Source organism: Ischnura elegans, chromosome 11 (genome assembly GCF_921293095.1).
Source record: "Ischnura elegans chromosome 11, ioIscEleg1.1, whole genome shotgun sequence".
NCBI lineage: Eukaryota > Metazoa > Arthropoda > Insecta > Odonata > Coenagrionidae > Ischnura > Ischnura elegans.
The window spans coordinates 45,250,974-45,277,465 of NC_060256.1; the positions used below are offsets into that span (position 1 = coordinate 45,250,974).

Consider the following 26,492-nt stretch of genomic DNA (forward strand, 5'->3'; position numbering starts at 1 on the left):
CTGCGTGAAGAGTTCTCGAGGGAGTCACTCAAAGCCCTGAGGACAATGGCCGAGTCGTACATCAAAGCGTCGGCAGTAATGCAGTTCCTGACCCGGTGGCGATCCCGAGAACCCTTCACGATGTTAACTAACCTATTTCAGGGTCCAAACGCATTTCCATGCGCGAAGGTATTTAATAATAATTATAAATAGTAAACTCAAGGACAGGACGAAAGAACGAGAAATGGCGCTAGAAAGAGTGGTCAGTTGAGAAACGAAAAAAATTCGTCAGTTACACCCCCAGGAAAGGTTTTTTTTTAAGCGGTGTGGGATGTCCTCCTCCTTCCCCCTTCAGGTCCCAAAGCCCACGGGCGTAACGCCCACAAAGACTCGTAACGAGATTACAAACGGAGTGAGGGCTCTCTCGTATTAAGCGGAACGAGGAGCTTGAATGAGTTTCGCGTGGGATATGTATGGCCCCACCAGAGACGTGTTACCGACGCAATCCACACACTGCGAAAGGCGTTGCTCACTTCCTGTTCCCTCGGCCAGGGGCGGGCACGCGATACCACGAATGGTACTTGTATGCACATGTACATACATAGTTAGCCATATCTTACGAACGCCAACATAATACTGTAGATCTGATCATAAACATAAAATAGATTATATAAAATAACTTTGTTTTATTCCACACTTTATTTTAAATAGTATCAAATTGATTGCTAAGTCGCCTCTTAAAACCATTTGTATAATTTTTCCCTGAACACGGGATTCACCTGATGATAGCCTTAGATGCTGAAACCCGGGTCGTGCTATTAAAAAAAATGAAGTGTGGGATAAAACAAAGTTATTTTATTTGATCTATAATGAAACAATTCCACAAAGTAACGCCTGAGACCGTGTCTTATATAAAAATAAAATATGATAGAAAGACTGCGGAAAAAATTGATTTAGAATGTCGCTTTTCCAACTAACTGCCTATTAAGGCAGTTAGGACTTAGAAATAGGCTAGTTGACCGGTAGTTCCATATCCTACTTATTAAGGCAGTCTGGCTTTTTATCAAAATAAATGAATGCCTGAATTACAAATAAAAACTTTAAGGATAATTCCTCGCGACATGGTTTGGGTGGCCCCAACGTTTTCCAACTACTACTGGTCGTTTTTTCTAGAAAATCTGGCAATATAGACTTCTATACTCACATTTATGTGTTACTTTCTTTTGGTGATAGATGAAGGAAGAGAGAAAGATGGCATGACAGGTTGGTTGGCGACTTAGGTATTGTCTCGGGTACTGATAGCATATGCTCGCCATATTTTGACACCGGGGTCCACGTTACAAATGTTCTTGCCTTTATTATGCATCCTTAATAAATTGAAGAATTAATACCCTCCTCGTCTTCTGAAAGAATACCAGTGGCGTATAAATTAATTTGATAAATAATTAGTGAAAGTAGTACGCCTAATTATTGAAAGGCTTTTAACAAACGTCCATAATTCAAACCTAAGGAAAATTATAATTATTTTCTATTAACAAATAATCAAGTGAGAGATGTTGACAAGCCGATGAAGTGAGTATCACGTAAATTGTGGAGCATACATAGGACTAATTCATAAACGCTAAAACTGAGACGAATTAAACAAAATCGCTGAGACGATAGCCAAGCAGAAAGTTCATAAATCACGGTCAAAAAGAAATTTCAATAGCAACGACGCTATTTTCCATCGAATGACTAAAATTAATCTATGCAAATGTTAACTCAGTTAAATAAATATTAGTTGAAATGAAAAATTTGTGTGGTAAAAATAATTAATATCATCCAATCACCATGCAAAAGCTGGGGAACAAAACATCACCACATCTGCAAAAATCAAAGAGTACATTTGAGATTTACGGAAATAAATCTTTTAACTGCTGATATATATGCACGCACACATGGCGTTGCTTCAGGTCACTCTACAGATACGCATTTACCAAATAATAAAAATATTAACCCATCCCAAAAACTGGATTCAATAACACTTCGATCGGGGAATAAAAAATCAACTACCCCAGGGGGGACTCGAACCCCCAATCCCCGGTTTAGGAGACCGATGCCTTATCCATTAGGCCACTGGGGCTTCGTCGCTCCGCAGAGCGGAAACGGTTTCTAGATCGCAACCGGTCTTATCACAGCAAGTTTCAAGAGTAATGCGCAAAGAACTATCCGTTCCACTTAAAGATTGCTAAAGACACATTTCTTCACACACTGACGCCTATCGGGCGGTGAACGCCATAACTTGTACTACGAAGGTGGGGTACTGAAAAATAAATTTAAAAAACCCTCTTGATCGGAGTTTGGGAAGGAGAATAGTGAGGGACGCTATGACTTATCGCTAATTTTTACGACTCGTTCATAAGGAAGGGAGGGGTTACCTGAATTGGTTTCGTCAACAACGCCTCGGAGCGGCAATCAGTGAAACTACCAGTGAGCTATGAATACAAACAAACACGATGAACGTAAACATAATTCAAACTGAAAAATTTGAGATGAAATGTAACATTATATAATGAGATGTAATATTAAATATGAAGATGTAAATAAAGTTTTTTTTCGCATTGCAATTATATGTAACGTAATTTAAGTACACAAATGACTTAAATAAAAGGAAAACATGGTATTATTATTATTATTATTATTTAAAGCAGTAACCCTGTTCATTTTCATAATATCCAAGTGATTTTGCGTTAACGGAGACAGAAATAACTCAAGGAAGTGGTGCAAATGATATTTTGAGCCTCCTATAATTTTATCGTAATGAAAAGTAATCAAGTTACAAGCAAAATTTAAGATTTTGCTTGCGTATAATCAGTTTTAATTAAACTGATTATTCGCATATACAAGGCAATGCTATCGTATGATAAAAAAGTTACAATTATGGTTCTGCAATGTTCGGAAATGCGGGCAACCCCCCAGGGGACCCACGCCCCCATATACGTATCCGCCGCGGTGATTTAGCCATCATTACGTTAACGATGCTTACCTTTCTCGTATTTCTCACAGCTCAGTGTTACTTACTTAAATCGACTCTAGATGGCGCTGAAGATCCTTTCTGTTTAGTACTCTCTCCAGTTTATAAATCCTATTTTCAATGTAACCGGCTTTTTGGGGTGGTACAAGGCAAAAAGAATAATTTAGATGCGGATTTTCATGCAAGCAAATCACGCGTAGTGCGCGCTTTCCAAGGACCCGTGTGTTTGCCCTAAATACCCACAGTCCATACTTTGCGGAATCCCATGTTCAGGGAAACATTATACAAATGGTTTTAAGAGGCGACTTAGCAATCAATTTGATACAATTCGAACTCGAATTCAATAATAGCATTTGTTATGCCCTTCGATAACCGGGAGTTAATCTATGGCCACTATATAAGTGGAAAATGGCGGCCAATAATTATTATTATTAATTATACAGGGTTATTTTGAAAGAATGATAATAGGCCTTAGTTGAATGACTTGAGGAGGGTACTTAAAGTGCAGCACTTCGTCCGTCGGACGGGACGTCAAACTGTAGTACCCTTGGCGCCATTGCTTTTCTTTTTTAAAATTTGGAGTGGCATGGAATTTTTTTTGAAAACTTTGTTTTCCAGCAATTGATACTGTCTAGGTGTTATTTCAAATGAATAAAACCTACTATATGAAGACGCAGATCATGAGGGTATGAACATATCCAGCTATTAGGAATGGCTATTGAGTAAATAACGAAAACAAATTTAAACCATATCTACACCTGAGACTAGCCGAGAGGTTTTTACCGATTAACCACATCTTACGATCGCCAACATAACACGATAGATCAGATCATTAAAATTAAATTACAGGGATATAATGTAGTAGAGATAAATTTAGAATGTCTTTTTTTTCCACGATAGATGAGTGATATAACGGCAGCGTTAGGATTCAGAAATAGGTTAGTACACTGTTAGTTCAGCTTAATAATTTATGCATTTCTTGATGCATGTTTATGAATTTTCCTAATATTTCTAACAGCATGTTCCAGCCTCATATATTGATTGCCTTTATAAGTAGGATATAGTAGATTGTGTCATAAGTAGTGTACATAACGCGAGGTGCATTTTAGTAGAAGTAAATTAATCCTTTGTTGCATGTTAATGGATCACTTAATCTACATCTATATCTACATTATACCCTACGAGCCACCTCTAGGGTGTTTGGCAGGGGGTGATCAATCACCAGCATGCAGCATGCATTTGGACTCCCATATGCACACCACACCGTCCAAAAAACGTCCCGTATACTAACAAACTATACTACTATATGCTTTTAGAAATAATAATTGAATTAAGAAACATGCATTAATTTTTACATATGTTAGTAGGCTACACTACAAGTCATGCAATCTATTTACGAGTTCTATTGCTGCCGTTATAATCTCTTATTGATCGTGGAAAAAATGACATTCGGAATCTGTCTGTTCTACAATCTATCTCTCTTATTTTATTTATATGATCTGATCTTCCGTAGTATGTTGGCGTCCGTAAGATATGGTTACCTTCGTCAGAAAAGACACTGCTCTTGAATTTATCTAAAAGGTTTAGTCTATTTTTCAATCTACGGTCCGACAGAGATTCCCATTATTCCTGCCAAATAACTCTACGTGGCTTGCATGAGAATACGTAGATGTAAGTCCTAAGATTTCGGCATGAACACTTCACCGAACAAACGTAGGTGTATTGCGTAGCGGCGTAAAAGAAAAGAAATTGATTCCAGCAAGGGATTACAGCTTTTTTCCCATGGCCAGGGATCGAACAATGCCTGCTGATTATTTGATACCACCGCGTTAAGCACATGCGGCAACGCTGTAGCGCGTAATACCATTCATGATTCGTCCCTTCAATCCTCGCTTTTAGTCCGGTGCGATGAAGACCGTTCGTTTGCAGGGAAAATCCTTCCATTTAACCGCCCCGTCGCGGCATTTTTTTGCGGGAAAAGTCTCCCCTCGTTAGCGTGGGTCCTCTTTGACGGTGTCTTATTTCATTTCGCGCGGATATTCCGCGATTCCGCTCCGCGGGAGGCTTCGTACGGGACGGAAGGAAATATCCCGGGTTTGAAACCGCGAGTACGTGGGCAACGGGGATTATGGCGAAGTATGCGGCACAACTTGTTCCGAGTATGTTCCATCAGATAAAGGCCGGGAGCGAACGCTGCAGGAGTGTCATTAAGTATATATGGACTTAGCTAAAGGAGTAGGTCAGAGAGTACCTACGTCACCACTCGTAGTCTGCTGTTGGCGTTATTTTTTATACGACTAACCAAAATTTGTGTTCATAATGAACTGTAACCAAACTACAATAAATATAATCCAAAAATAAAATCGCAATTCAAATTAATAAATAAAATAAGAGAGATAGACTGCAGAACACACAGATGCAGAATATATTTTACCACGATCGATAAGAGATTATAACGGCAGCGTTAGAACTCATAAATAGATTAGATGACTTGCAGTGTAGCCTATTAAATTATGTAAAACTTAATGCTTGTTTCTGAATGTTATTGTTATTTCTAACACCATGTGGTAGTATAATTTGTAAGTATAAGTGACGTTTTTTGGACCGTGTGGTGTGCATGTGGTGATCCAACTGCATGCTGGTGATTGATCACCCCCTGCCAAACACCCTAAAGGTTGCTCGCAGGGTATTAAGTAGATGCAAAATGTAATAGCGGATGAATCAATTTTTTGATTGCATTGAATGTGTTTTAAATAAGAAAGAAAAACGTGACCTGGAATAGGTTATAGAGCTTATGATAAGTTCGTTATGTAAGATTTCTAAGAAAAGGCTAACGAAGAACATGATCTGGAGTGTAGCGCCTTACGGTGCGGAAACGTGCACACTTAGAGGAAGGAGGATGACAAAAGACGGAAGGATTTCGAGATGTGGGTACGGAGAAGAATGAAGAAAGTTAAGTTGACTGACAGGAGTAGGAACGACGAAGTGCTGGATATGGTAGATGAGGATAGGCAGCTTCGAGAGAAGATACGCAGAAGAGAGAAGGTATGGATGGAGCGAGTTTTTTTCTCGATGACGTCGTCATCGAATTTTATTGTCAGCAATCAGGCATATGCCAGCATAATAGGAAAAATAATCGTGAACCCAGTTCATGAGACCGCCTGCTCTGAGGAAATTAGCCATTAGTCGAGCCAAGTTCTGAATATAATTATATTGGAATGTAATTATATTGGAAAATAATATATAATTATATTGGTAAATAGGGACTTCTATCGATAAGCCTAAAAATGAAATCGATTTATTCTTATGTTTTTCTATCTTAAATGTGACTGGAGGAAATTTTTTCTTGATAATAATACGTCATATTATCTCAAGTTAATTTAATATGATCGAAGATTAATGGAAAACTCTACATATGTTCTTGTAAAAATAAATTTGGCATTCAGTGCGTTAAGAGTGTTAAAACACTTCTTTGTATGAAGTTATCCATAAAATTTTATCATTTTTTATATTTTTTCTGATACGTTTCAAAATTTCAGCTGGACAATGTTTGGCTAATGTCGACTGAGCAAATGGCCACTGAGTATTTTACAAACACGGCATTCAATTGTTGGTTGCCGTTAGTAGTATAGTATCTTCTTGAAGAAATATCCTTTTCCAAAAATTGATCATAATACACTTTTCAAGATTCAACTCCCAAGTGCTGCACTATTGTATCGAAACTTGAAACTTCTACGTGATGGAAGGGCTCGACATTAGCAGCAAGTAGTAAGAAGTAACAATGTGTCTATTATTGCTAATAATGCATATTTCATTGTTTCAGCGAAAACCTTTTCTAAAGGCCTGGATACACGATGCATTAACCCATATTAGTTAACGCGCGGATGAACACGAAAATGCACCGTTTAATCCAACTTATGCGGATGCATGAAGAGATAATAGAACCTTTTCTAATTAAGTTCATGCATTTCTACATGTTCCGGTTCATAAAAATTGTTCATGAAAACAGGCATTAACTCGTACGGGGTAGTGAGCAAAGTACCCTGGCATTAATGCCAATTTATCGCAATTGCCATCCATCATGGAGGACGGGCTCATGTAGCCCGAAGGAATTTGTAAACGGCTGGTGTCCTAACACTCCCCGCCACACCCCCTTGAGGCGGTTTGCGGGGTAGAATGTAGATGTGGATGAGGAGATCGGTTGAAGATCAAACAATCAGCTGACACGGCCCGTGTACAGACTCGGGGAGAGGAAAAGAAAAGCTCAAATGGGTTACGTCTCAACGCCTTAATTCGCCCGCGCCTGTCCAGTGGAGATTCGCGCCGAAAATCCCGGCCTCGGCTCACGGATAGTCCTAATTATTTCGGGTCGGACGGAGGCACTTAGCGCAGATTGAAAAGGGGGGTTGGACGTTGGAGGGAAGGCTGGTCCAGAAAGGACCGGCCCCTTCGCCTGGACCTCCCGGGAGAAAGAAAACCCACGCGCCGGAGCTGACTTTTTTAAATTGGCGAGTGGGTTGAACCAAGTTAAAGGATGAGGAGTCAAGGAAAGATGCTTCGAAAAAGCTCAAGGAGTATCAGAGAAAAAAAAACTTAGAAACAAAGTACAAAAAAAGATTCAGGACGGAGCGATTCGGAAGTGAAATCAGAAGAACTAAGCTTGATGGAGTGGAATTTTTTCCACACTGCAAAAAACACTAGCAACTTTCCACGATTATAAACTATTATTCCCGAGCTACATTTTGATGTCGCAACATCATCTTCAAGGTAGAAAATGGTTCCTTTTTGTGCCCTGAAAACATTACCATATTATACCATAACCTTTTTAGTGCTGTGGGCCGATATTTTTCTTTGTTTCATTTTTTATTTATTTCACACACCACCGAAAACAGCACTGTTCGGCCTTTACATCGGGGTTGATAACATTTAACAATCACAAACAATCATGCCCTGGATAGGGGTAAGTTACCCAGGCGGGACTCGAACCCGCGATCTTCGGTTTGGCATGCGAGGACTTTACCCCGCCGCCACCGAGGCCGGCAATATATCGGCTCTTACGTTGTCCACTATTTAATTTTCAATAACTTATTACATTTCTATAACTTATTTCAGTAAACATGACAATATTTTGTTAATATTAACATATTTAACCTCATCAATTTAAAATAAACGCATATGTATATGTAATAGAATAGCTTTGTATTTTTGTTCGTAGTTAATACATTTTATTAAAATACACTCCGCATTTCTCGCCAGGACCTCAGGAAGAAAGATAGGAGTAAGAGGATTCAAGATGATTGAGCAGTAATATCAAAACCTAGGTCGGGCATAAAAGTTTTAAATCGTGGAATATTGCAAGGATTTCTTTCAATATGATACGGAAGTCGTTTCGTCCCTCGTTCCCCCATGTAATAACCTAGCACATCCATGCTAGGTTATTACATGGGGGAAATAAAAATATGCAATGAGTCGTCCTGGAGCGTGACGGCATTAATTTTATCTATGGAGACAACGTTGCTATCCATAATAATACGAGGAAAGAAGGACATTGAAAATTTCTCTCTGTGTTGCAGTTTATTTCCTTAATTTTCTTCTTTTGATCACGTCTATCATAGAACGACGGTAAACGTAGGATATGCGAGGACATTTTTCTTTCCACCTCCGATGGGTAATGATCAAATGTCCCACCTGCGCAGTACCCGCCTGTCGCTTGTATGGTGTTTTTGCTGAGCCATCGGAGGTCGAAAAAAAATCTCCCTCGTATGTTGTTCATGCTATCGAAGAAAAAAATCTTCCCCAAATTTACTTGGAAATTTTAACCTATACTTTGCTCTACCCTACGGTAAATATTTCTATTCTAACTTGCCTGACATATTGGAAACGATGCACTTTTTATCGCTCCAAATTATCGCGAATCCGGCCGTCATGCGCTGTAATCTATTGATTTAAGATATTATTTCTTCATAAGATCCCTTACGCTAGCAGCACTCATTAAGTGAGGCTTTACTGGAGTCAGCTTCTTTCTTTCGCCCAGCTATAGCATTCACCGAGAATTCTTTTTGCTAATCCAAGTTTACTACTGGCTTTTCTACATACTTCACGTATGTTTACCCCACGAGAAATCTAGAGTAATGGTGACCCCTAAGTATTTTCGGCATTCCGCAGTCGGATCCTTTAAGTGGTGTAACCACTACTTGAAAAGATATTATCTTGTCAAAATCCATCGCCATTTATTTTTCAAGATTTTATTCATATTTCATACTGCATCATTATTTTATGGCAGCGAGGTCCTTTTCTAAGGCCAGTGTATCGTAAATCCCACACATTTTTCTGTACATACACCAAGGATGAAATTCCCGATTAAAAAAAAAATCAATTGGATTACCCGGGATTCGATCCCGGATCTCGCGATTTCCAGTCAGTAATGTTACCAGTTACACCACCAAACCATCTTCTTCTCAGGCGAATCTCTGACTGGGTGAGAGAACAGAAATTTTTCTGTACACAACTACACCATCTGAGAAGAGGGGTATTTTGCTCGTTACCACTGTGGTAATACCATTAATAATTAGTATTATTACTACTTTTCCTCTTCTATTCTTGACCTTTTTTAATAACTTTTTATGATATTTCTTGGAGTTTAGGTCAATTGAAACCAAGTTATAGCCAATGTTTAGATTTATTTTAAATCATCCTCAGGGCTCTTAACTTTGTACATATTTCTATCGTAACAGGCTCAACTTTGTGGAGGTTCATTCTAATAAATAAAAGCGAACAAACTATGTATAAATCTACCAATTTATTTTTGTGGTACAACTAGTTTCGACGCAGCGGCGTCATCATCAGGTACCTGATGGTGACGCCGAAATAAAGGTACCTGATGATGACGCTGCTGCGTCGAAACTAGTTGTACCACAAAAATAAATTGGTGGATTTATACTTAGTTTGTTCGCTTTTATTTATTTGTACATATTTATTGATGTTGTGTTACTGAAATAATAACTGTGTCCAAGAAATATCATAAAAAGTTAAAAAAAACCATTAATGTAAAGAAGGAACAAATGAGGACCTATAACACTTCCTTGGGGTGCACCTGAGGCCTGAGGTAACTTGAATGGTATCTAGAAGACGAAAACGAAGTAATCCTCTTTCCTCTAAAAGGAAGAAAAAGAGGAAGGCGATACGAAACTTCCACCGATTAAAGTGACTTTTAAGACTCTCAGTTTACCCAGTCATTAGTGAGGTAGTTGGAAAGCTAGTAGCTCCCACTCCGTAATCGATAATTACCCCCAGAGAAGCCATTTACAAGCATCTCGTCGAAATGGGACTCCAATCTCAGTCAGCTTTCAAAGAATGAAGATGTAAGCATCTAAAAAAAGGAGCACACCGGAAAACTTCATCCGTAGAATGTAACTACAGCCGAAGTTCCAAGTGCATAAGAGTTACAAATTGATTTTCGATTTGATGAGACTGTTAGTAATAGGTTATGGTGAAGCATTAGGCTCAGAAACATGCGTTTAGAGTAAATTTTGTTGAAAATTGGACATTCATGTAGTTGGTGATGGTTTTCCGGGTTTACACCGCGTTGATTCATGTTTTGCGGACTACTACTCTTGAAAATATCCTCCCCGTAGAGGTGGATTAAATTATTACGGAGGCTTCCGCGGTGAGTTGATTGGATTGACATGAATCAACGCGGTGTAAACCCGGAAAACCATCACCAATCAACTCACCGCGGAAGCCTCCGTAATAATGTAATCCACCTCTACGGGGAGGATATTTTCAAGAGTAGTAGTCCGCAAAACACGAATCAACGCGATGTAAACCCGGAAAACCATCACCAATCAACTCACCGCGGAAGCCTCCGTAATCATTCATGTAGTTATAAAGTTTCAATTTATTGTTCAACAAATCCTGGTACAAAAAAATCTCGCCCGCACCGGGAGTGGTTCATATGGGACCAAATTATTTCAAAAGTAAATGATCCAAAGTAGAAATAAATTCTCTATCGTTTGCTTTTTCTTACATTAAATTTTATCGCTTAGTTTAGACGATAAAGCTCTCCAAACTCGGTTGTCTTCCTTTTTTTACAGACTGAGGAGAGTGCTAAGGGCTCAAACATGCTACCATGCAATTAATACAAACAACTGAAAACGTAATTGTTCGCAGAATAGTCAGCGCTCCGTGGTTCATCAGCAATAAAAACCTTCGCAAAGATCTGAAATTCACTCCCGTACTCACTGTCTAAAAAGCTCTCTCCATAAAGTTGCAAAATCACTGCCACTGACCGCTAACGAACTTTTCTCACACCTCTGGGATTACAATCTACCTGGAAAAACTAAACACAACGTCCCCAAAACGCCTTTCTTCCATCCCCACATCCCTTCCCCCTAAATCTCACTACCAGACATGCCATTACTAAAAATTAGCCAGAAACAACAAAAAATGAAATAAGTAGTAGACAGCCAATGGCTGAGAACTATTGACAAGAAAATAAGTGAAATACTTTGCGTGCGTGCGATGCAAGTAAAACTACTGGTTAGTAATAGAAAGCGCTAACGAATATGCCATGACTATCGTCTCGGTGGCTAGTTGTTCGCTGGTTAAACCTTTTTTGCCCGATCGAAATGATAGCTAGTTAGTTTCCGAAATTATTGTTAGATTAGTGACAAATGTATTATTATATTTTTTCGTTATATTATCTTCAGTTTTCACTGAGTATTTTTTTATTCCAAGAGTACGGGTTCTCACCAAAGTAACTACAATAATTAGCAATAACGGATATACAAAACACTCAAGGGGGAGGGCGCAAAAGACATCTTGAGCTACCTTTACATTTTATCGTAATGAAAAATAATCATAATAGATGCAAAGTTTAAGAAATTTTTATTTTAGATGATTATACACACATGTGAGACAATGCCATCGTATGATATAAAAAAGTTACAATTGCGGTTCTACAATGGTGGGCAACTTGGGCGGACCCGCAAGGGGGCGCGCGCCCCCTGCGCCACCCATATGCATCCGCCACTGATCATTAGGCCCTCTCAAATATCTTGAATATCATTCATAAGCAGGGGCGCAGCTAGGAATTAAGGTTAGGGGAGGTTTCAGGCGCAACTAATACTGGGGTGTCTGGGGGTATGGTATACCTGCCAGGGTAAGCGGGAGGTGCGAGGGCCCTCCGCCGGAAAAAATTAAGATAAATGGTGAAAAATGGTGAGTTTTACGGCCTTCTGAGGGATATTTTAATAGTACTTACACTATTCTACAAGTAATATTAATCTAAATAAATAAAATAAAATTAACTTAAAAAAATTGTCTGAGCTCTGGGGGGGGGGTTTTAATCCCCCAAAACACCCCCCCTTGCTGCGCCACTGTTCATAAGTATACGGAGACCGTAACGGATATAAGTATTCGTTCGCCTTGAACTTCGTCCGCCTAGCGGCAGGAGCCGTGGCAAAGGCATGAACCAGATGCAAGATCAAGAGTAATATTGACCGCGGGATTTTCGGGCAGGCGACCAAGAGGAGTTATTAAACCATCACACGTGCCATCGATTACCATAGCGCACAGTCAGCCCGACCCGTGTCCTGGCACCGATCCAATTCTCCTATACACTCTGCAACCGGCGATGGATAAAATTGATTCCCGGGAAATTAAAAGGCTGAACATGGGGCCACTGCGCGCGAGATCTCCCTCCAAAAGGAGAATAATCGTGATTTTAGAGAATCACGAAGGCTAAAAAAGACCATTCGGATAAAATGAGAACATTCGAAATCAGTTCATTCAATCTTGTACATCGCATATGTAATTTAAACTTCATAAAATACCAGAAATGTACTTATGCATTTATTTTTCAATTGAATACCAGACTAAAAATTGCGAGGCACAACAGAACGAAAAATCAAAGAGCCTTATAAATCCAAGTTGCCAATTTATTCACATTCATTAAGTAGCCATGTAATATCGAACTTTCATCTATCATATAAATACCATAAGAGATTTTTCGCTTTCCATTGGATTCCTTCCTAACATATGACATTATTTTCAGACAAAAGATGATGAATTTAATAATTTTCATAACGGTCATATCAGAAACTAGGAGAGTGCTAAGGAAACGAGCAAGTTACCATGCAAATAAAACAACTAGTTCGTAATAGAAAACGAAAAGTTAGCGTAGTAAGTGATTAATGAATGCATTATAACATGCCAGAAATTAATGCAGAGAGTCAGTATTCACAAATATAATAAGTTATTAACTATACATGCAGAGACCATTTTACCAATTCCGAGTCAAGCTATCCAATAGCTATTGCAGATATTTGAGGTCGCTAACTGTATGCGGAGAAAAAATCTTATATCTATAGGTTCTACAGTCTATTTCCCTAATCAAATCTTAATTCCATCATGATAATTAGGCTCCCTCAAAATATCTTCAGCATCATGTAAAATGCATTATAATTACAACGTCAGTGTGTAATATCTTGCAATTTATTTCAATTGGAAAGATTATTTCAATTAAATGTAATACTCACGAACGAGGAGAAGCATTAAGATTCTAAAATAACTACTGATAAGGATTTCAGTGGATAACTTTTTTATTTCACAAGACAGTATTAATTGGGGTTTATATATTGGCATCACCTTTTTCCTACTGCACAGTCACAATGCGCGTTTTTGCATATAGTTAAATTGAGAGAAGAAATAGCTGCAGTTACCATAGCAATCAAGGGAAGACTATATAATGATTAGAGATACGTGAAAATCGCACTTTCATTTTTATTTTATCGTACTTCCAATAACAGTTTATCGCATTTTGTAGCGTCTATTTTTTTATTTTCATAATGAGGTAGATGACGATAAAATGTAGTGAAACACAGTTATATGACGAAATACAGAATATTTTGAATAATTATCTTGTAGAACAATAAAAAATCAAGGAATAAGACATGTAGTAGCGGAGGTGTAGCTTGTCCGCTCCCACTTGTGGTTAGAGTACCAGCCAACTAGCAGCAGCCAGTCGCTCACATTCTTTAAGCGGTGTGTGTCGGTGGAGCATTTTAACTGTGCTCGGCACAAAATGTACGAATTTTGCCGTCGAAAAAGTAAATTTGCGTAAAAACATCATAGAAGTCCAGTCATCGCATCTATGTCGCATTTAGTTGAGCACATCGCATCTATACCGCATTTGCGATTTTCACGCATCTCTAATAATGATGTAAAAAAGACAGAACAATTGGTAGATTGAGTAAACGTTTTAAGGCAGACCTTGCATTGTTTCTTCAATTACAATGGAGTGAATATCTTTATTTCCTCACATCTTCATCCTAATTACACCAGGAACACGCCTGCCCAGCGTTGCAGTACATTTTAATGCAATCTTTAGATTGATCCCATCACCAAACACAAAATTTAGTTATACACAAATGAGAAGAATCACGGTTTATATTACGGCTTAAACGCATTATATTCAGGTACTCACAAATGGGTTTTCCCATTTGAGCAGTGGCGGATTTAGGTGGGGGAGGGTCGCAGAGGCCATGACCCCCACCCGTATTTTATCAAGAAAATTTAATTTTCATTATCTTAACGTTTTATGCATCCTTGTAAAAAAGTAAAGGGAGTTTATTTGCAAATATACGGCTAGAAGTCCCAAAATTATCTGTTGCATGAAACATTAATAATCGATAATTATTTTAAACTTAAAGTTGGCAATTTATTTATTCTCAATTTTAAAATCCTTAAATGTCTAAAATTGTTTAATTTCAACTGTTTTGAGGAATAAAGGTGAACTTTTAGGCTCTAAAATGCTTTAAAAAAATGGGTATTTAAAAAAATATCTCTGGAGGATATTCCAAACTCCCCGCCTGTAGGTCATGACACCCTCCCCCCAACTTTAATGCTGAATCCGCAACTGAATTTAAGTTAGTCACCAATCTACATCTACATAATACCCTGCGAGCCACTTTTAGGGTGTTTGGCAGGGGGTGATCAATCACCAGCATGCAGCATGCAATTGGATTCCCACATGAACACCACACGGTCCATAAAACGTCACGCATGCTAACAAATTATGGTATCACATGCTTTTAGAAATAATTATACAATTCTGAAGCATGTAGGGTCGAAAAAAAATTCTGAGTTTCCTCACCTTCGACCTGAAGACGCTGACTGCAATGTCAGCGAAACTGTTGTCACTTAAATACAGCGCACGCGGTGAAAACCCGAATAGAATGGAGACATCATCAATTCTGAAGCATGTATAAAGGTATATATAAGTTTGTAAGCTACTCTACAAGTCATCTAATCTATTTATGAGTTTTATCGCTGCCGTTATAATCTCTTATTGATCATACAAAAAAAAGACATTCTGAATCTGTCTGTTCTACAGTCTATCTCTCTTATTTTATTTATGTGACCTGATCTTCCGAAGTACGTTGGCGTCCGCAAGATATGGCTGACTTCGTTAGAAAAGACACTGCTCTTGAATTTATCTAAAAGGTTTAGTATATATTTGCTTGCTCCGCAACGTTCTTGTTGTTTTGGATGCACAAATCAAGAACTATAGTAGTCGCAGTCGACGTGCCAGCCTGCATGATTCTAGTATACGAATCGGATGAGCGGTCCGTTCCATATTTATGCCCATGGTTACAGCTGTCCCTGAGAGGCGGGTCGAAGATCAATTGCATTACTCATGGCCCAAAATATTCGTTCAGCTGTCGGTGAAAAGCGTATAAAACGAACCAGCCATAATGTGGTGTCAAGAGGCGCCTGTTGAGTGTCCGCATGCCAACGATCTCTCTCACTTCCAGCAGAGTGTCGTTCGTAAAACTAATCATCACCGCTGTCGTCAATCAAGTAGATTGGACGCCTATTTCAGCCAGTCTTCATCAGCAAGGAAAAAGGTTTAGTCACGGCAATTGATTTTCATGCGGTTGTGGTCAGTAGAACATCCTCACAACAACAATCCGCAATAGGTTGGGAGCATATACATTACCACCGACAATTTTGGAAACTACATCTACCTATTACCCCATAAGCTATCTACACTGTCAGACCGTAGATTGAAAACTGGACTAAACCTACTGCGAAAATTAAAAACCAGTTTATTTTCCTACGTTATTTTCCTAAAGTTAGGCGCATCTCACGAACGGCAACATACTATGGTAGTTCAGCTCATAAAAATTAAGTAAGAGTGCAGTGTCGTAACCAGGAATTTTGTCATAGCCATGAATGCATGATTTTTCAATATTCGGTTTTCTGTTGTGATGAAAAGTAGGTGTGCTTCTTTTTTTCTGGGGGAGGGGTGTAGACCCCCCGGACCCTCCCTCGCTACGCCACAGTAAGAGAGACAGTAAAACAGATAGATTAAGAATGTCGCTTGTTCTGTGATAGATACGATACTATTACGGCAGCGTTAGGACTTAAAAATAGGCTAGATGACAGGTACTGTAGCTTACTAACTTATGTATTCCTTAATGAAGGATTCTGAATATTCCTAGCGCTTCTAACAACACTGTTTGCACGTTCTCGCTATATGAGCAGATTGTCTTCATAATTAGGATTTATTGCCTAGGTACCTTAAGTGTCATATGTTACATACTTCTTGTGGAGTGCATGTTAATGGATGTAAATTTTTATCCTCTGATTCATGTCGTTTATGATTCACTCACTGCCAAACACCAATGTAGATGGCTTGCAGGGTAATATGTAGATGTAAACATTTTACGATAACAATGGACCTCCTTTATAAATCAGTGCTTGGGTGCGAGCAGAAACGTATTGTTACCCAAGCATGTTTCAAGGAGTGTGGTAGCCTACTATATAATGTGCTTGGCTTTTGACCGTGGGGCTCTAGGTTTACATCTTGGTCGAATGTAAATCGTGACAGGGAAATAACTGACCCCATACTCTGGACATTTCTTCCTCGTAAATCTGTTACTTGATGTAAGATCAACTCTACCCTCATGTATCTGATCAACTTTCAGGTTTAAGTGCTCAGTTAGAGAAATATATTGGAATTAATACTTTTGGTTTTCCACTATTGTAAAATTTATTACGAACTAGGTTTCAATTTTACTACATCATCTTTAACCTTTAAGATGATGTATTAACATTGAAACGTAGGTCGTTATAAAGGGCATAGCTGCGTAAGATGCTAAAAAGTACACTCTCCGGGATTTTTCCCGTACTTAGAGCATGCGATCAGGGATCAAATAGGACTAACCTCCCCACACTTCCAGCCCGCTAAAGGCCCACCAGGGCTGACTAGCTCATAAGTACGATTTTCACTGTTTTTTTAGATTTCTCGGTCAAGAAATAATATTTTTTATAAAGGTTTGCGGCATTTTAAAGCTTATTAAATGGAGCAGATGGTTGGTCCTCCAGCGCACTGGAATTGTGGGGAGGTTAGTCCTATTTGATCCCGAATCGCATGCTCTAAGTACGGGAATAATCCCTCAGGGAGGACTTTTCACCCTCTTATACAGCCATGCCCTTTCATAATCGTGGAAAAGTGCAAGTAATTATTTCAATATGGAAAACATCCATTACATCACGCTAGAATTTATGTATTTTATAGAGAAATATAGTTCATACTTGCATTAAAAGCGGTATCTGTACGAATTTGGCAAATATATACCGCGAGCAAGAGTTGTCGTATTTTGAGAGCAGCGTTCATAAAGAAAAAAAAATTAAACGTCCTGATTGTATTTTAATGCACATCTAAAAAATCCCTAAAAGCAAAGGGGGAAGAAATTAATTTTGAAGAACACATCAAAAACCACAGCGGGAGGCGATATCGGAAGAACGACACTTTCTGCAACAGCAACGAGCTGTCGAAAAATAAATCAAAATTGTTTCCCGTCCCGCCGCTGAGAAATAAATCTCTGAAAACTATTTAATATTTTTTCGCCCCAACGCATTGACCTCGTACGATAAGCCCATGGAAATGACAAAACACGAGCGAAAAAGTGATGGAATACATCATTAACGAGCGGCGATATCTGGAGAGGAATAACCGTACGCTTCTGACTGATTATTTATAAAAAAACGACCAAGTCACAATAATTTATACATAATACATCAATCACGAATCCTATTTATACCGAACCTCATTTCGAGCGATCGAAATCTGTTCGCGAAGGCGCTGAATTAATTCAAATCTCTGGGAAACTCAATTTCTCCGACTGGAATTAAAGTTGGTTGGAAGCCGGCATAGAAAGACCAACTCCACCAAGTCAACTTTAGAAGAAGTTCTATAGAGAGGGTCACGAAGTTCAGACTAGTCCTTTTTGTCAGGATTTAATTGAGATTAAAAAAAAAGATTGGACGTACATTAGTTCATCATCTAACTCAGCTCGAATTCGGAATTGAGTCAACGGATCACGAACACGTACTTATGATTGCCACTCGATCGTGGAAATGGAAATGTCTTGTGCTTATGTTAATTCTATGATTAAATTTTCATGAGGATCCACTGTCGGAAGATTTTTTTTTTCCAAGCAGAGATTCTTATCCAGTCAAAAGCGAGTGAGCCGAAGTTCTGAATTCAATTCAATCAAGGAAGATCGACTCCGCAGGAATTCAAGGATATTCTGACTAAGCTCGGGGGCATCCGATTACAGTTATTAAACCTATTTTAGCTCCGTTCTTGAAATGTTTCATCCGAGAGAGAGAGGAAATACATTAACATCATAAGTCGACATCGATTCAAAGATCAGTCCTCCTTTCAGCCATTCTCTTTCCTGATATACTCTCCATTTCTAGACTTTTTTGCACGCATTTCTCACGAGCTCCCATACAGCATTAGCTATTAAACCTGGTTCGAAAAAAAGAAACTCAGCGTAACTATGGAGACGGAAACTCAAATAGATCATCTTTTGGTTCACTACAGTTATTATACAGGTAATTTAAGCTTTACAAACCGATACTTTAATGCATGTTCTGTGATTGCAGCGCCTACATTGGATTTAAGTGGTCTTTTTTAGAACTCCATATTTACATCTACCTAAAGACGCCGGTTGGAATACCGGAGAAACTGTCGTCGCAAAGAAAATCCACGTGGTGAAACCCAGAAGCATGGAGACATCATTTAGACGACGCCGCGGAAAACTACGCATCAACTCCATATTTTTAATTCCTGAATATTACTCGAGGCACTCTTCAAATCGTGGTTAAAGTGTAAGAAAATTGCATCGTCATCCAGTTCTGAGCTTTCCTGAAAATTTCAGATCAGGAAGTGGTCGAAATTTTGGTTGCAAGACTTTTCCCGGAAGGACAAACAAGAAAGCGAGTATAGTAAAACGTGGTAAAATTGGCGCAGCTCGATTGAGGATATTCATTGGTCGGGAAAAGCTAAAATTACTCCTGAAATTAAGCATAACCAAGTAATATAGTTTCGTTTAGTCGTGATACATATAAGTTATCACTCAGTGATTCAACCATAAGATTGGTTTTGATAGGTGAGGATAGATTAATAAATTATCTCACAAGAGGATGCATCCATTTTGTCAACCTTTTTTTTTTAATTTAGTGGTATAAATTGTTTTAAGTTCCTAAAAATTGCATTTATTTTTTTTTTAATTTTTAGAATGATTCTAAATACATAAAAGATAGCCCATTATAGAAAACGGACTCATATGCAATTACGTCAATAGCCACCCTCATCACCAAAAAATGGTTTCCGCTCCAGTAAGCCCATGTTATTTCAATATATTAGCCACGGCCTAAAGTTTACTTACTAAACGAAACTAGTTCAGAAAAGATATTTCCAATCATTAATGTTCTCTTTCAGCTAGTGTTTTATCCAACCTTACCTAACACTGTCCGTAAACATGTCGTAATTGCTTTTGAAATGAAATCACCCGTTACGGATAAGGTGTGATACATTCACGACACGAAAAAATAATAAGATATCTTCAAAGCTGTCAAGTCAGATCTGATAACGGGATTAAGGACTGAGGCAAAACATGAACAACTTCGATGAAGCTTCAGGTGCACATTGAGGATGGAAAAGTAAATATTTTCTGAACAAAACAAGGGCACTGAACTTCATTCGAGAGGCACCAATCAATAGGAATGTCAATAATTCTTTGATAAACAAGCTTATGCAATCCTTATGCTGAACTGTTACTAGAAAAATCGAACCAATATGTCCTTCTCCGAGTTCTTTCTAAAGATATGGAGTTTATGGCTTAATCTGGTGTAATTTTAACATATTAATAATTATAAGTTACTGGCAATTTTCCACACATACTTTACTTTTACTTAACGAATCAAAGCGGACACATATAAGTTCCATATTACTACCATTACTCAACTCTTGGAGAGTCTGACTGTACTAAGTTGTTATATATCCACCGTGGGATTAAAAGTTGTAGACTTCACAGTTAAATTATTTATAAAAAATCAGCTATCGATGGTATTTCCAACAGTAAAAACCTTCCTTCAATATTTTCAACATTTCGGCACACACACTTGCAACCAGAATGAGCAGCCCAACGATAATAACTCATCTTCATGTGACCACAATAACACATCAAGTTAAAAAGGTCAAAAATGCCACAGTTGCAATATAATATTTTTACATTCACTCACTTCAAATACTGAGTCAAATTAACATAAAACTTATTACAGTTGCACTGCATTTGTGCAATTAGTGTAGCCTTCGATGATTAAATAGCAGCATTAGCAACTCAATTAATCATGACATAATATACGGCAAAAAGTAATATAACATAAAGTGCGATGGTGGAGATCGATTGCTTTAGGATCATAAAAGTCGGCAGGTTCTGGAAAAAAAATTATTAGCTTTCCAATCGAAAATCGAAATTTAAAAAAAAATACACATCCCCGTAAAATGTAATCTAGTATTTGTACATCATCGTTCTGTGTTAGTAGAGGATGAACGATTTTAATCGTTAGTACTATTGTCCTTATATAATATTTTGTAAATCAATTTTTATTGTACTATGTTTTTTTCCAAATTTTTCAGTAAATATTACAACATTAAATATAACTATTGTTCTACGGCAAAAAATTATTATCTTTGTATTTCATTACTAGAATTAATATTTCCTGTATTAAAAGTAATAGTACACCTGCCATAAAGTCTGGAAGGCCAACAGCCCCACAAAAACAAACGTTTAATCCTCAAACTAAATGTATTTTATTGCATTCTTCTTCTTCAAATTCTTCATCAACTATTCCTTGTTCTGGGACCCTAAGTAGTATTTTTGTATTTAATTTTTAGTATATACATTTGCTGCATCAATAATAACAGATCATATACAATTAAGTCTGTAAGGCCAAAAGAAATACGAAAATAAACGTCAAATCTTTAAACGAACAGACCACTTCCTACCGTGGACGAGAAAATGTGGATATTTCTGGTAATAAAGGGAGTAGCAGCCAACGGGAATGAAAACAGCTCAATAATTCTAACGGCCCTCTTGATTGCGTCCATCAGCTCATGTATTTAATTTTGCTCGACACCATGAACTATTTAAAGCTGTCAGCAAAGATGAAAATTAATAGATATGAAAGAGAAATTGAAACCAGCATGAGCGCATTCCATATGTCATTTAGCTGAACTTCCGCAAGGGCTATATGCGAGCATTAAAGAATATCATCCCCATATCACACTGTATGTCACCAGTCCTTCCCAAGAAATTACACTGCAATAAATGACGTCAGAGTCAGATGAAATATTGTTTATAAATTCGCAAAAAAATTAAAAAATTAAATAGCCACTCCATGATCACTCAGCAAACAGGCATATCTCCAATTAGCACAAAGTTGAAATATACTTGAAGCTGGAAATTTAACCTTTGTTCATGTGTGACCTTGATTACCTTGAAAAAGACCATTAAATTGTTATTATTAAGCCACGATACAAACGAACTCAGAAAATAAACTTAATAATATTTTTAATAGATGGCAGTAACTTTTTCCTAATAAAAAAAATATAGCGACTAATATGTGTTTCACTAATTTCAGCACACTTTTTCGTGATACTAGTTGTCAAATAAGTTGTTTTAAATTTGCACCCGTGATTTTTCGTCAGTAGTCTTGCTTCGACCGGTATAATAAATAAACTAATAAGTGGAGTAAGTTATTACAAGCTTCAACAAAATATTTGTGACCATTTGACAGCAAAAGGGAGCGCGCGTTTTCTTCAAGAGTCAGGCTCATAGGCTCAGAATGGTAGGATGTCGCCTTACGGATACCGTGGGCGGAAATGGTTTAACGCAAACACAATAAATTTGTATCTAGGTAACATCAGTAGTGGGAAATACATCAAAATAAGCTCAGTGAGACTTCCTCGAAAAAGAAAAAATCTTGAAGAAAGAGTACTTTTAGCATACAGAAAATAACGATTGGTGGGAGGAAGTTTTAAATTCCAAGCTAGAGCTCACATGTGGGGCTTCCCTGACGAGTTTATTTCACTAACATAGTTTACCCAAGAGAAGCACTTGGATTGTAATCCAATGCTGTATCAACAATCACCAGAAAAAAAAACAAACGGTAAATACGGGAAAAACAAGCTCATGTGATATAATTAAGGCCGTTTCCTCAAGGGAAAAACCGAGGGTACGAGTTAGCTGAAATAAGGTTATCCAAAAGATGAGGTTTTCTGATTCTAGTCAGATACGCGTAATAGCTAGTACGGAGGCGTATTATAATTAAAAAAAAAAACAAAATAACGGATTCTAATATCCGAGAATTGATAAAGAGAATTCACTTGGCACTCTCTCATACTCTCATCACTAAAATAATAGTTTAAGGCCTGTTTACACTATACATTAACGCGTACGAGTTGATTTAATTTTGCATTAACAATTTTTGTGAACCGGGACGAACAGAGGCGTAGCGAGGGGGGAGGTGTGGGGGGTCCGGACCCCCCCTGAAATATAAAATCGCAATTTTTTTAATTCAGAAAAGAAAACAAAACGTAGAAAAATAATTAGTGCACAAAATATTTCTTTGACAAATTAGTTTTTTTATGAAAAGTGTTACAATTAGTTTAAAACTTTTAGTAAACAAAAAGTTTAAAAATTTTCCACCCTGAACAAAATTCACTGACTCTTGATTTACTTTGTGGTATTCCATTATAAGTTTTCCTGTATATCAGACAATTATATCAGACAATCGGGCGCTCTGATAAAAAATAAGTGGTATAAGTAATTGTCTGATATCCAGGAAAACCTTTCCACCCCGGTTTTGGATTCCCCCAACGAAATTCCTCGCTACCCCACTGGGGACGGAACATATTTCTACGTATACATGAACCAAATTAGAACAGGTTTTATTTTCCGAACATGCATTTGCACAAGTTGGGTGGTCACACGGTGCACAAGAGCGTTCATTCTTGCGTTCATACATTTAGACATTAACTCGTATGAGTTTAAGTATCGTCCCAACAAGTTTTTATAAATGCCTTGTAGAGAGAAGAACCTTATAACAATTGTGTTTGTGCTAAAAATTGTCGCAGGCAAAACTCCATATTTTCGTTTATCTCAAGAAACTCCATATTTTCGCACTATGTATGCATTGCGGGAGACTCCGTACAGTTATCAACGAGGCTAGTTCCGGTATACTTGTGGGTTGTATGTGATAAATGTTCCCAATAAGCCAATTACCTAAGGGTGCATTGGAAACGGAATTATTAACTTTCCAATTCCATCCAGAAAGCAGTGAAATTCTGCAGCCACCCTTCTAAAGATAGTGTCACCACAATACGTTCCCACCGAGCAAACACTGTCATTATCACCAGTTAAAAACTTGTCTAATCAATTCAGCGATCGAATCGAACAGATCAATTTCCAACCGGCGCGGCGACACAGCTTAGAGCGATCATTCCGAGGCCATTTCACCGGCCATGCGACACCGTCGGCGCGCACGGTCGGGACATCCCGGCGGTAAACACGGAACTGAGAAGTCGCTCTCAAAGCGCGTGGGGGACGACACTGCTCCGCCCACACGACGAAATTTCGGAGGGGGTGGTCAAAGGAGGGGAGGAGGAGGTTGGAACCAACTCAACTCCACTCAAGACGCCAGCGAAGGACGACTGACGAGAGAACGTTTATATAGAGTGAGGCCCGCTGGACGAAAGGGAAAGCGAGGAACGTTCGGACGAGCGATAACAATTGAGCGCAGGTGTAATCTAATTGGCCCGGTTAAATGAGACGCGCGACAATTTAGGGTTGAATGGGAAAGGTGCGCGTGGCAATGAGGAGTGTAACATTGCACGCGTGCTACTGTGTCGATATAAAAATAAAATAAAAGTAGATTAAAAGCTTTTTCCGCGAATATTACAAGAGGATCCTCGAGTCGTCCTTTAAATGTGTTGTCACCAACCGCGTATTTAAATGGGTTTACAAAAGTCGCCACTCGTGCCGCTGATGGTCAAATTGACCTGAGTTTCACGGGGAAATAAGGTATAATTGGGGATATCAACAGAAATTTATACAAATGATGATGTGATCTATCAAAAGTATTACTTTTCAATGATATCTCTTGCAGTTACAGACATAATAATGCAAAATATCAAAAAAATAATAAAAAAGAAAAAGCGGATCGCATTGCGCTCAGCAACGCGCCGCGGACTTTTTTGGGAACCGATTTAAATGCGACCGAAGTGGCAACAGTAGTCAGCCTTCTATGGGATGGAATTGGGCCCCATCTACGCAGTCCTCCTGGCTTGTTCTTTAATTTTCTTCGCCTGTTTCATCGACGGAATCTTGTAATTTATTTTTAAGGAAGCGTGCGTTTTGATTAAGCGTACTTGAAATGAGTTTAGGAGAGCGTGATAGGTGAGTTCGGACTGACGCGCAACATATACAGCAAAATCTAATCAGGACCCTCCTATTATTATCCGAGTGATAAAAAGCTAATTTTTTACTATTTATTGTTAGTGTATTTACATTGTTCTTTTTAAAAGGCGTATATTAAATATTTCCTATTTCCCACTTTTTCCCTACTTTTATACTAAGAGCATAGGTTGAACTTTTCCGACAATAGCATTTTCTTCGCTTCTCTCAATAAATGAGGAATAGAAATGCATAGAAAGGCTTGTCTTGCATAGGAGTGCCAAAAATAGACGGCTAATGATATTTCATCAATTAAAGGAAAGGTTCTTAAATCATCAACTATACATATTTATACGCTCATTAACTCTCAATTTTTAAATAAAACTGAGATTTTCCGCTAGTTTTCGCAAAATATTATTAGTCTTACTCTTGTGGTTTTATAATAAAAAATACATTATGAGATGAAAAAAGTGAAGTTAGTAAGCTGATGACTAGTATAGAAACATCCCTAACGTCACCACTGATTGCGAGTACATCTAATTCAACGAGCAGATTACCGAGGGAATGTTTACACAGCAGAGTAAAATTGGCAAATGATTTGCGGCAAGTATAAATATGCAGTTAGCTAATTTAACTCCTATGCACGCGCTGTAACAGATCTTAAAGTTTTCTAGGGATTTATCAACTCGATAAGGTATCATAATTCGCCACAATTCGTTGATGCACAACCTGTTAAAACTTTAAGCACGTATATTGGATTATAATTAGCTGGTGGTATCATCCACGAAAACTTCAAGACCATACAAGGTCGTACATGTACGGTAAGTCAACACAAGCAAATAGTACTATAAATCCCTGGCCCAAGTTACTTGCGCAATTAAATTGCTAGCGTAATACACCTTAAGTACATACTCTCAGCAGAGCACTTAAGATGAAACAAGAATTATACACAAGAAAGGGAAGACAGTGTAATGAGCACTCACGAAAGCAAATTCACCTAGAGTAAAAAACGGGAAGGATTTAAGAGCCTTAGAGGCGTGGTCTACCAACAAAAAAATACTCCGTGCTGCCCGTAAGCTTTTTACGAGCATATGCTATGAATCAAATGTGGCTATACCACGAACAGCGGACCCAAAGCTTAGTAGACTATTTTGGCGTCGGTGGCTTCAAGATATATGTACGCTGCCTCCTTTTCCCTAGCTATTGCCCATTGAAAGTACGCCTGTAGTGTTGGGATTCAAAGCAAGGTCTTGAGACGAGAAGTCGGTGATGATACCAGCATAGCAAGGCTGATATTTCAGTTACTACAATACAGGCTTAAATTTCACGAATAATTCACGTCAAAAGTATCCCGTTTTGACAGAGAGAATACGTACTTACAATTGAAGGGCTGGTCAAATTTTCTCACTGAAAGGCATGAAATGTGCCATTCTGATAATCATATGTTTTAAACAGTTGAAAGAGTTAATTCTCGTATAACTTCCTTTACTTATCTCACGCTAATAATAATATTTTATAACTGAACCTGTAATCGCTAGTAAATGTAATATAGCAACAGCTGAAGGTATAGGGGAGAAATTACTTTTTTATTTGAACGAATTTGGATTCGTTGATCAAGTGGTACGAGAGGATACTAAAGCTGCAATAATATCTTCGCATCACCAACAAATGATACTGATAGAAAT

The 26,492-nt window shown here is 38.1% G+C and overlaps 1 protein-coding gene and 1 non-coding gene across 2 annotated transcripts in view; both read right to left on the reverse strand.

Annotated features, from left to right (window-relative positions):
* The window catches only part of LOC124167628 (facilitated trehalose transporter Tret1-2 homolog), a 551,764-nt gene that overhangs the window by 519,551 nt on the left and 5,721 nt on the right, over window positions 1–26,492 (reverse strand). The window lies entirely within an intron of this gene.
* On the reverse strand, window positions 2,029–2,101 carry Trnar-ccu. Its single transcript has one exon. It is a non-coding gene; the product is annotated as a tRNA-Arg (tRNA).